This window comes from Pristiophorus japonicus, chromosome 24 (genome assembly GCF_044704955.1).
Source record: "Pristiophorus japonicus isolate sPriJap1 chromosome 24, sPriJap1.hap1, whole genome shotgun sequence".
Classification (NCBI taxonomy): Eukaryota; Metazoa; Chordata; class Chondrichthyes; family Pristiophoridae; genus Pristiophorus; species Pristiophorus japonicus.
Genome location: NC_092000.1, coordinates 27,499,720 through 27,512,798, shown reverse-complemented (window position 1 = coordinate 27,512,798; position 13,079 = coordinate 27,499,720). Strand labels below are relative to the sequence as shown.

Genomic DNA, 13,079 nt, shown 5'->3' with positions numbered 1-13,079 from the left:
GGACCCTCGTGTTAACTGTGTCACTCTCCATCTTAATAAAGAATTCTACTATATTATAGTCACTCTTTGCCAAGGGGCCTCGCACAACAAAATTGTTAGTTAATCCTCTCTCGTTACACAACACCCAGTCTAAGACGGCCAGCTCTCTAATTGGTTCCTCGAAGTATTGGTCTAAAAAAAAAATCCCTTATACACTCCAGGAAATCCTCCTCCACCGTATTGCTACCAGTTTGGTTAGGCCAATCTATATGCAAATTAAGTCACCCATGATAACTGCTGTACCTTTATTGCACGCATCCCTAATTTCCTGTTTGATGCCATCCCCAACCTCACTACTACTCTTTGGTGGTCTGTACACAACTCCCACTAGCGTTTTCTGCCCTTTGATGTTCCACAGCTCTACCCATACAGCCTGAGGCTGAACCAGACTGTTCAGAACCTTAGTGTCATATTTGACCCTGAAATGAGCTTTCGACCACATATCCGCACGATTATTAAGACCGCCTATTTCCACTTCCATGATATTCAAGAGAGTAGATACAGAGGAACTAATTCCTCTGATGGGGAAGTCCAGAACAAGAGGACACGATCATCGGGGTGATGTCAGGAAGCACCTTTCTACACAAGGGTTGGTTGAAATCAGGACCTCATTCCCCCAAAAGGCTGTGGATCCTAGGGGACAATCTTAGCTTTCAAGGCTGAGATCGATAGACTTTTGTTGCTTAAGGGTTTAAAAAAAATTAGTTCACAGGACTTGGAGGTCGCTGACATCTCAAATATCAGCCAATGAGGTACAGATCGGCGGTGATCAAATTGAATGATTCGAGAAGCTGAGTGACCTCTTTCTGTTCCTGGAAGTGTCCTCACTGATAACTGAATATCAGGGAGGGGCAGGGAGGAGTGCCTTTAGTAATGTGATTGTAAACAGGTTCTTTCCACGTCTGGAGCTGCTTTCTGTGCACAGACTTTGCCCAAGGCTGCTGGAGCAATTAATGCCAGCAGCAAGCAAAGTTCCAGCTTCACCTCACTGCCTCGCTGTGACTGAACCCTGGTCTGCATATCGCCCAGAGCAGGGTATAACCTCCTGTGTCACACAGAACTGGGTATAACCTCCCGTGTCACACAGAGCTGGGTATAACCTCCCGTGTCACACAGAGCTGGGTATAACCTCCCGTGTCACACAGAGCTGGGTATAACCTCCTGTGTCACACAGAGCTGGGTATACTCTCCTGTGTCACACAGAGCTGGATATAACCTCCTGTGTCATACAGAGCTGGGTATAACCTCCTGTGTCACACAGAGCTGGGTATACTCTCCTGTGTCACACAGAGCTGGGTATAACCTCCTGTGTCATACAGAGCTGGGTATAACCTCCTGTGTCACACAGAGCTGGGTATAACCTCCCGTGTCACACAGAGCTGGGTATAACCTCCTGAGTCATACAGAGCTGGGTATAACCTCCTGTGTCACACAGAGCTGGGTATAACCTCCCATGTCACACAGAGCTGGGTATAACCTCCTGAGTCATACAGAGCTGGGTATAACCTCCTGTGTCACACAGAGCTGGGTATAACCTCCCGTGTCACACAGAGCTGGCTATAACCTCTGTCATGTATCTTACATTATTATATATAACTGTATCCCAACATGCTATACATGACTGTAATAAGATATGACCTGTAACCACCAGCATACCTTACCACCAGGGGTGCACTTGCAAGAGACAGGTATATAAGCACAGGTCTCAGGCAAGTGCAGCATTCCAGAGCTGTGAAATAAAGGTGCAGGTCCAGAGTGACCTTGACTTCACTACATGCCTCGTGTGAATCTGTACTGAGGGGACAGGACTTTACAGTGGCGACGAGTTACGGGATTACAGAATCCACAGAATGGCGAACAACGGATCAGATGAAAAGTACAATGCGGGAGACAATTGGGAGGAGTTTATAGAAAGGCTCCAGCAAAGCTTTGTAACCAAAGACTGGTTAGGCGACGATAAGGCAGACAAGAGAAGAGCCCATCTCTTGACCAGCTGTGGCTCGAAAACATACGCTTTAATGAAGGATCTGTTGGCACCTGAGAAACCAGCAAGCAAGTCGTTTGAAGAATTGAGCACACTGGTAAGAGATCACCTGAAGCCAGCGAGCAGCCTACACATGGCCAGACACAGGTTCTACAACTACAGATGCTGTGTGGGCCAGAGCATACCCGACTTCGTGGCGGAACTTCGGAGATTGGCTAGTTTATGTGAGTTCTCCGATGAACTGAGGAGAGAAATGCTGAGAAACATTTTCATTGAAGGAATAGGCCACGCAGACATATTCCGAAAGCTCATAGAGACCAAGAACCTGACCTTAGAGGCAGCAGCACTGGTTGCACAGACATTCTTGGTAGGGGAAGAAGAAACGAGGTTGATTTACAATGCAGGTACGACAACTAACTAAATAATGGAACAAGGATTTCACAGCATTAGAAAAGCTGCTACCCCCACACACAGACAAAACCGGCAGAACAGGCTTTCGACAGCAAGCAGTGGCAACAGAAGCCATCAGTGGCCACAGGAACGGCTGTTCACACCTCATCAACCCACAATGCGAGCAATCAACTACAAACTGAGAGAAGCTCAAGAGACATCAGCCAGACGCAGCTCATTCTTTGCAAGCAGTCTGTGCTGGAGGTGTGGGGGGTGGGCACTCATCAAGGGAATGTCGATTTCAGCAGGCTGTTTGCAGGAACTGTGAATATTCAGGGCATTTGGCCCGCATGTGCAAAAAAACGGCAGCTCGGCTGGTATATGAATCGGATGGGTCGGAAAGTGGACCAGAAGACGGTGGGGACAGTACCTGGGACACCAATGTACAGTGGGTCAACACGATCAACGGCCGCTGCTCCTTGGACAGGATGCCTCCTATAATGATGAGGGTCCTACTCAACGGGATATCTGTCAACATGGAGCTGGATACGGGAGCGAGTCAATCTCTCATGGGCGCTCAACAATTTGAACAACTGTGACCGCATAAAAGAGACAGACCAAAACTCACAAGGGTCGACACCAAACTAAGGACCTATACCAAAGAAATCGTACCAGTCCTCGGCAGCGCCATGCTGGGTATAACCTCCCGTCACACAGAGCTGGGTATAACCTCCCGTGTCACACAGAGCTGGGTATAACCTCCTGTGTCACACAGAGCTGGGCATAACCTCCCGTGTCACACAGAGCTAGGTATAACCTCCTGTGTCACACAGAGCTGGGTATACTCTCCCGTGTCACACAGAGCTGGGTATAACTTCCTGTGTCACACAGAGCTGGATATAACCTCCCGTGTCATACAGAGCTGGGTATACTCTCCCGTGTCACACAGAGCTGGGTATAACTTCCTGTGTCACACAGAGCTGGGTATAACCTCCTGTGTCACACAGAGCTGGGTATACTCTCCCGTGTCACACAGAGCTGGGTATACTCTCCTGTGTCACACAGAGATGGGCATAACCTCCTGTGTCACACAGAGCTGGGTATACTCTCCCGTGTCACACAGAGCTGCGTATAACTTCCTGTGTCACACAGAGCTGGATATAACCTCCCGTGTCATACAGAACTGGGTATACTCTCCCGTGTCACACAGAGCTGGGTATAACTTCCTGTGTCACACAGAGCTGGGTATAACCCCCTGTGTCACACAGAGCTGGGCATAACCTCCTGTGTCACACAGAGCTGGGTATACTCTCCTGTGTCACACAGAGCTGGGTATAATCTCCCGTGTCACACAGAGCTGGGTATACACTCCCGTGTCACACAGAGCTGGGTATAACCTCCCGTGTCACACAGAGCTGGGTATAACCTCCCGTGTCACACAGAGCTGGGTATAACCTCCCGTGTCACACAGAGCTGGGTATACTCTCCTGTGTCATAGAGAGCTGGGTATAACCTCCCGTGTCACACAGAGCTGGGTATACTCTCCCGTGTCACACAGAGCTGGGTATAACCTCCCGTGTCACACAGAGCTGGGTATACACTCCTGTGTCACACAGAGCTGCATATAACCTCCCGTGTCATACAGAGCTGGGTATAACCTCCCGTGTCACACAGAGCTGGGTATACTCTCCTGTGTCACACAGAGCTGGGTATAACCTCCCGTGTCACACAGAGCTGGGTATAACCTCCCGTGTCACACAGAGCTGGGTATACTCTCCTGTGTCACACAGAGCTGGGTATAACCTCCCGTGTCACACAGAGCTGGGTATAACCTCCCGTGTCACACAGAGCTGGGTATACTCTCCCGTGTCACACAGAGCTGGGTATACTCTCCTGTGTCACACAGAGCTGGGTATAACCTCCCGTGTCACACAGAGCTGGGTATACTCTCCTGTGTCACACAGAGCTGGGTATAACCTCCAGTGTCACACAGAGCTGGGTATACTCTCCCGTGTCACACAGAGCTGGGTATACTCTCCTGTGTCACACAGAGCTGGGTATACTCTCCCGTGTCACACAGAGCTGGGTATACTCTCCCGTGTCACACAGAGCTGGGTATACTCTCCCGTGTCACACAGAGCTGGGTATACTCTCCCGTGTCACACAGAGCTGGGTATACTCTCCTGTGTCACACAGAGCTGGGTATACTCTCCTGTGTCACACAGAGCTGGGTATACTCTCCCGTGTCACACAGAGCTGGGTATACTCTCCCGTGTCACACAGAGCTGGGTATACTCTCCTGTGTCACACAGAGCTGGGTATAACCTCCCGTGTCACACAGAGGTGGGTATACTCTCCTGTGTCACACAGAGCTGGGTCTAACCTCCCGTGTCACACAGATCTGGGTATACTCTCCCGTGTCACACAGAGCTGGGTATACTCTCCTGTGTCACACAGAGCTGGGTATACTCTCCCGTGTCACACAGAGCTGGGTATACTCTCCCGTGTCACACAGAGCTGGGTATACTCTCCCGTGTCACACAGAGCTGGGTGCACTCTCCCGTGTCACACAGAGCTGGGTATACTCTCCCGTGTCACACAGAGCTGGGTATACTCTCCTGTGTCACACAGAGCTGGGTATACTCTCCGGTGTCACACAGAGCTGGGTATACTCTCCCGTGTCACACAGAGCTGGGTATACTCTCCCGTGTCACACAGAGCTGGGTATACTCTCCCGTGTCACACAGAGCTGGGTATACTCTCCCGTGTCACACAGAGCTGGGTATACTCTCCTGTGTCACACAGAGCTGGGTATAACCTCCCGTGTCACACAGAGCTGGGTATACTCTCCCGTGTCACACAGAGCTGGGTATACTCTCCCGTGTCACACAGAGCTGGGTATACTCTCCTGTGTCACACAGAGCTGGGTATAACCTCCCGTGTCACACAGAGCTGGGTATACTCTCCTGTGTCACACAGAGCTGGGTATAACCTCCAGTGTCACACAGAGCTGGGTATACTCTCCTGTGTCACACAGAGCTGGGTATACTCTCCTGTGTCACACAGAGCTGGGTATACTCTCCCGTGTCACACAGAGCTGGGTATACTCTCCTGTGTCACACAGAGCTGGGTATAACCTCCCGTGTCACACAGAGGTGGGTATACTCTCCTGTGTCACACAGAGCTGGGTCTAACCTCCCGTGTCACACACATCTGGGTATACTCTCCCGTGTCACACAGAGCTGGGTATACTCTCCTGTGTCACACAGAGCTGGGTATAACCTCCCGTGTCACACAGAGCTGGGTATACTCTCCCGTGTCACACAGAGCTGGGTATACTCTCCCGTGTCACACAGAGCTGGGTGCACTCTCCCGTGTCACACAGAGCTGGGTATACTCTCCCGTGTCACACAGAGCTGGGTATACTCTCCTGTGTCACACAGAGCTGGGTATACTCTCCGGTGTCACACAGAGCTGGGTATACGCTCCCGTGTCACACAGAGCTGGGTATACTCTCCCGTGTCACACAGAGCTGGGTATACTCTCCCGTGTCATACAGAGCTGGGTATACTCTCCCGTGTCACACAGAGCTGGGTATACTCTCCCGTGTCACACAGAGCTGAGTATACTCTCCTGTGTCACACAGAGCTGGGTATAACCTCCCGTGTCACACAGAGCTGGGTATACTCTCCTGTGTCACACAGAGCTGGGTATAACCTCCCGTGTCACACAGAGCTGGGTATAACCTCCCGTGTCACACAGAGCTGGGTATACTCTCCCGTGTCACACAGAGCTGGGTATACTCTCCTGTGTCACACAGAGCTGGGTATAACCTCCCGTGTCACACAGAGCTGGGTATACTCTCCTGTGTCACACAGAGCTGGGTATAACCTCCAGTGTCACACAGAGCTGGGTATACTCTCCTGTGTCACACAGAGCTGGGTATACTCTCCTGTGTCACACAGAGCTGGGTATACTCTCCCGTGTCACACAGAGCTGGGTATACTCTCCCGTGTCACACAGAGCTGGGTATACTCTCCCGTGTCACACAGAGCTGGGTATACTCTCCTGTGTCACACAGAGCTGGGTATACTCTCCTGTGCCACACAGAGCTGGGTATACTCTCCCGTGTCACACAGAGCTGGGTATACTCTCCCGTGTCACACAGAGCTGGGTATACTCTCCTGTGTCACACAGAGCTGGGTATAACCTCCCGTGTCACACAGAGGTGGGTATACTCTCCTGTGTCACACAGAGCTGGGTCTAACCTCCCGTGTCACACAGAGCTGGGTATACTCTCCCGTGTCACACAGAGCTGGGTATACTCTCCTGTGTCACACAGAGCTGGGTATAACCTCCCGTGTCACACAGAGCTGGGTATACTCTCCCGTGTCACACAGAGCTGGGTATACTCTCCCGTGTCACACAGAGCTGGGTATACTCTCCCGTGTCACACAGAGCTGGGTATACTCTCCGGTGTCACACAGAGCTGGGTATACTCTCCCGTGTCACACAGAGCTGGGTATACTCTCCCGTGTCACACAGAGCTGGGTATACTCTCCCGTGTCACACAGAGCTGGGTATACTCTCCCGTGTCACACAGAGCTGGGTATACTCTCCCGTGTCACACAGAGCTGGGTATACTCTCCTGTGTCACACAGAGCTGGGTATACTCTCCTGTGTCACACAGAGCGCTGCCTCTCCTATTAGTGCCACCCTCATAATTCTAAGCGTGTGCGTGTGGAACGCCTGGGGCCACCCAGCCAGTCGGTGCTGCAATAGAACCTCTCGGTATTCCTTGCGATTGGGAGTGAACACAGGTCAGAACAGTTTACAGGAACAAAACCATCCAATTGACTCAACAAACCTCGCGATATTTGACAGATCATCCCACCGACCCACCTTCTCCCCCAACCCTACCTACTCACCGTCCCACCTTATCCCCATAGCCCCTAACCCCATCTGCTCACCATATCCCTCAACCCCACTGACCCACCTTCTCCCCCAATCCCCCTACTCACCATATCCCCTAACCCCCTTACTCACCTTCTCCCCTTTTCCCTCAATCCACCTACCCATGCTCTATCAACTTTCTGTGCAAAGAATTTTCTCCTGACCCCTCTCCCAGCTCTCTCGGTGAACTTTTTCCATTGATGATTCCTCGACACTGAGTCCCAACCACAGGAGGCAATGTTCTTTCCCTATTCATTCTATCAAAAATCTGCATAGCCCTCTATTACATATCCTCTTGGCCTTCCCTGCTGCAGTAGAGATAGTCCCTGTCCCGATATCTCATGTATCTCCTCACAACTATAGTTTCCCCATCGCTTGGTCAATCCATAGTGCCTGCTGTCTGTAGAATGATGTAGAATTACAACATGGAAACAGGCCGGTTAACCTAGCCAGTCTGTGTTAGTGTGTATGTCCCACATGGACAGTTTGCTAATCCCATGTACCCACCCCACTCCCAATGTCCACATGTCCCTGTGTCCTTCTTAGCTTCAGTCACCTGTCTAACCTGCTCTTAGATATTGACTTAGCTTCAGTCACTAACCCCAATTGTGAATTCCACAACCTCACAATGCCCACTGTAATACAAGAACATTAATGTATGGGGGGTCTTTGCACAATGAAGACCCTCTTGAATAAGGATGCGATGTTAAACCGTGGCCCCGTCTGCCCTCTCAGGTGGACGTAAAAGCTAACACAGTACTATTTTGAAGAAGAGCAGGGGAGTTATCCCCGGTGTCCTGGCCAATATTTATCCTCAATCAACATCACAAAAAACAGATTATCTGGTCATTATCACATTGCTGTTTGTGACCACACTCGACCAGCTCCGTTGGGCATGTTATATATATGCAGACTATAGTCACTGTATAGTTGCATAAGATGGCGACTTGTTTACCTGATGTACTATCAATAAGGTTTACACTGTGCTGGCACCACTAGAGGGTGCAACTGGTGGAGACCAGGGTTTCCTGCCCTGGTGGCAGGGGCTGTATAAAAGGGCAGCCACCATGCAGCTGCATTACTCTGGAGTTACGAAGGTCACTACAGTTTGAGTACAACACATTGCCTCGTGGAGTCATTCATAAGTACATTACAGACATAACAACTGGCGACGAGAATGCAGACTTTCACGCGATTATGGCTACCTTTGGCACACTAAAAGACTTCGCAGAGGGTGATGATTGGGATGCCTTCATGGAACGGCTCGAGCTATATTTTGTGACAAACGACCTGGCAGGGGAGACAGACGCATTGGTGGAGAAGCACAAGGCTATGCTGCTGGCCAGTTGTGGGCCCGAGGTCTACCACCTCATCAGGGACTTGCTGGCATCCACGAAGGCCAAGGATAAGACATACTGAACTGAGCTGACTGAACTAATTTGCGACCAACTAAAACCAAAAGAGAGCATCCTCATGGCCAGGCACAGATTCTACACTCACCGCAGACCTGAGGGCCAGGAGATTGCAAAATATGCTACCGACCTCAGGAGACTTGCGGCACCATGTGATTTTGGCATGCACCTCAACAAAGCTTTGTGATACATCTTCGTTATGGGAATTGGCCACGAGGACCTCCTTCACAAGTTAGTATCTGCCGACACCACAGTCAACCTGAAGATGGCCATCAGCATCAGTCAGGCGTTCATGACCTCGACCTGCAGCACCAAGCAAATCATTCAGTCTGTGGACTCAAACCCGGCAAGTACTGTGTTCGGAATGGTGCCTTTCACAGACAAGACTGTAGAACGTGGCTCTGCCCAGGGCAGAGAGCACAGACCTCAGGGTTCCAGAACCCAAAGTCCGCTGAGAGGTGCTAATCGAGTAGCACCATGCTGGTGTTGCGGAGGAAAGCATAGGGCTCACCAGTGACAGCTTGTTGAGTACGTATGCAAAGCCTGTAATGAAGGGCCACCTCCAGTGTATGTGTAAAAGAAATATGGAATGGGGTACTGAAGTTGAATGTTCAGCCATGAACTCATTGAATGGCGGTGCAGGCTAGAAGGGCCGAATGGCCTACTCCTGCACCTATTTTCTATGTTTCTATGTTTCTATGACTCACCGTCTAGCAGAGGAGTCGGTAGATTACTTTGAATCCAGCGGAGAGTATGATCATTTGGCCAGAGAGGCAGCTCAGCCCCAAGAAGAAGTGTATAGAGTGTATACCTGCACCACCGATTGTCCTCCAGTGAAGATGGAAGTCGAGATAAACGGCATTCCAGTCTTCATGGAAGTGTTCATGGGAGCGAGCCAGTCAGTGATGAGCCAGGATGCCTTTGAGAGGCTATGGAATGAAAAAGGACCCGAGCTGGTTCCAGTACAGGAAAAGCTGAGCACCTACACCAAGGAGCTGATCCCATTCCTTGGTAGTACGGATGTAAGTGTAATCCATAATTGCGTGGTGCACAAGTTACCTCTGTGGATTGTTGCAGGTGATGGTCCAACGCTACTCGGAAGGTGGATGGGGAAGATCCAGTGGAAATGGGAAGACCTCTTCACTCCAGCAAACGATGTCCCCCATGTTCAGAGGCAGAGCAAAACCTCACCTTCACTTGGGCCAGGCACCAGAGAACATCTCAGCACAGCACCTGAGGCACAGACTGTCCATCACGATTGCATGGCAATGATCCGAGCGGAACAAATTAAAAGTACCTTCCCGGCTCCAGTGGCAGGACTCCTGGGGAGGAAGATCGAATTCACAGGCACTCTTCCAGCTTTTATGGCAGAATCGTGGGAGAGAAGGATCAAGGTAGTCAACCTCGAGGACAGAGGCAAGATGGCGTCCCTGCTGCAGTGAGGTGCAGCGTGGCTGAAAAATAAAACCGCGGCAGTACCACGAGGTGCAACGCTGAGGGACCAACACGTGGTGTCTAACAAAGGATCTGATTGGGGTAAAGCCAGCAGGGTTCTCTTAAAGGAGACCTGCAACCAACTGAACTTAAAGAGACATTGTATGCATGGCAATCAATGTAACAAACCGATTAAGACTGTGAACAAAATGTTGTTGCGAGATGTCGGGAATAGAGTGTCCCCAAAAGTAGCAAGCGAGTGAATTCGGGAGGGTGAAGGCGCTGATCCTGATGCCCTGCCCCAGGTGTCCCCTCAAGTTATAGGCCAGCGACCTCAGGAGGGTGAAGACACTGATCCTGATACCCTGCCCCAGGTCTATCCCACGCTGCAGGCACCCGATGGCACTATTCGCCACGGACCTGGAAATGAAAACGGCGCCAATACGCGCAGTCGGCCGCCGTTGCCCACCACCCGGGTGGAGACGGTGCAGCCCCCAGACCCAGTCGCTACCTCGGCCATGTCCGGGAGCGAACGGTCAGAACCAGCGAGTTCCCCAAATGGGACCTGGAACAGCCAGGTTCCCAACACCGTTAGAGAGCAGGCAGAAGATTCTGCAGCCCTCAAAGGAGGACAGGGAGGCCACACACAGCTCTGTCCACCACTCGGCAACAGCAAAGGCCCTGAGTCCCGGCAAGGTGAGCGAACCAAGCCCACCCCGCTAGCAGGGGGCGCAGCGCCGCCATCAGACCACTAGGACCCCGTCCGGTTGCTCTAGAACCAGTGTCCTCGCATACCTGTACTGCTACCTCAGTACTGACCATGACTGAACCATGAATGCAATCTACCCAATCCTGGCGCACGACCGCAAAACGTAAAGAATGTAAGTCACTGAACCAAGGTGTCACAATACAAACTGTTTTTTTTCTTCCTTTCTTTGTACTTGCACTGTGTCTGATCCTATATGTTAATGTAACGGGCCAGCTGCCTGATCTCACTGTGGCGGGGGTGGGGGGGGGGGGGTAAATGGATATACGTAGCCATGGACACACACATGGATCACACCCAGAACCCACTGGAATCTCCACTGCATCATCGAACCATCCAAACTGGTAACCACTATCCAACGTTGTGGTCAAAGGATTTGGGGTTAACAGGGATAGAGCCAAGCCAAAGCACAGCCAAGGTGCAAGGGCTGTTGGCACTTAAGTCTGGGAGAGCTAAGCCAGAGGACATAGTGCAAAGGTAATTAGCACAAAGGACTTGGGGGAGACTATAGATAGACTCTCTGTGTAGTCACTGTATAGTTACATAAGATGGAAACTTGTTTACCTGATGTACTATCAATAAGGTTTACACTGTGCATATACTATGCTGGCACCACTAGAGGGTGCAACTGGTGGAGACCAGGGTTTCCTGCCCTGGTGGCAGAGGCTGTATAAAAGGGCAGCCACTCACTCTGGAGTTACGAATAAAGGACCAAAGTCACTACAGTTTGAGTATAACACATTGCCTCGTGGAGTCATTCATAAGTACATTATAGACATAACAGGGCTGGCCATATCGTATGCATGCCCGACACAAGACTCCCAAAGCAAGTGTTCTACTCGGAATTCCTACATGGCAAGCGAGCCCCAGGTGGGCAGAGGAAACATTTCAAGGACACACTCAAAGCCTCTCTGATAAAGTGCAACATCCCCACCGACACCTGCGAATCCCTGGCCAAAGACCGCCCTAAGTGGAGGAAGTACATCCGGGAGGGCACTAGCACCTCGAGTCTCATAGCCGAGAGCATGCAGAAAGCAAGCGCAGGCAGCGGAAGGAGCGTGCGGCAAACCAGACTCCCCACCCTTTCCTGTCTGTCCCACCTGTGACAGGGACTGTAATTCCCGTATTGGACTGTTCAGTCACCTGAGAACTCACTTTTAGAGTGGAAGCAAGTCTTGCTCGATTTCAAGGGACTGCCTATGATCAGTGGTGTAACTACGCCAATGCAGCCAATGCAGTGCCATTGGGGTCCTCGCCTAAAGGAGGCCCTTGAACTTTACGATTTTTTTCCCAAAACTTTTTATTTTATAGGGTTTTCTGTCCTATTTCGCTTTTGTTCGATTCAATTTCACTGCAAAAATTCCCCAACATCTAAAAACGAATTATTTAAAAATTGTTTTCGATTCAATTTTGCTAAAATTTTAAATAACTATATAATTCGAATAGTAATATGATATATAAGTAACGTTTTAATTAATGTAGATCCTAATATATATTTTCATGTTGCGGTAATATCCACCACAATCCCCTGATGTTACAGCACTAAGGCCTTCTTCCATCTTGGTGAAGAGGGACTCTTCGCGATCGGGTACAATTTGATGATTTTTTTCCACTATTGCTGTTGTTAACTATCTTTTTATAATACTTCTCACTGTACTGCAAAATAATCCCTCGTGTGCTGCAATTTCAGAAACGTTCTTTCCATCATTATGATTTTTTATTATTATTTCTTGTCGTTTATTAGTTATTTTGGCATAATTTTGGCGAGTTGCTGGAGTTGGATGTTGATTTGTTTCAGTGTTCATTTTTAGAGTAAGTGAAATTGAACCAACAAAAGCGAAACGGAAATGAATTTTTTCATTAAATAATTAGTTTTTAATATTTCGGCAAAATTGAACCAAACTAAAGCGAAATAGAACCGAAAACCCTATAATTGTTTTTTGTAAAAAAAATGTAAAACTATTTTCTTTCAGATAGAAAGTTTAATGCAACAGTTGTTAATTACTAAAAGTCTATGCTCTATATTTTATTTATAAAAATACTATTTTGAACATCTGTATTTAAATTACATCTAAATAAAGTTATTTTATATTTTGAAAAC

The 13,079-nt window shown here is 49.6% G+C and overlaps 1 protein-coding gene across 1 annotated transcript in view; it reads right to left on the bottom strand.

Annotated features, from left to right (window-relative positions):
* trappc5 (trafficking protein particle complex subunit 5) overlaps positions 1 to 10,260 on the bottom strand; it is a 55,472-nt gene extending 45,212 nt beyond the window's left edge. Inside the window, exon 1 of the mRNA XM_070867063.1 lies at positions 9,486 to 10,260. The gene's annotated coding sequence lies outside the window, so the exon portion shown is untranslated. The remainder of the gene's footprint in view (positions 1 to 9,485) is intronic.
* Positions 10,261 to 13,079: the final 2,819 nt, after the last annotated feature.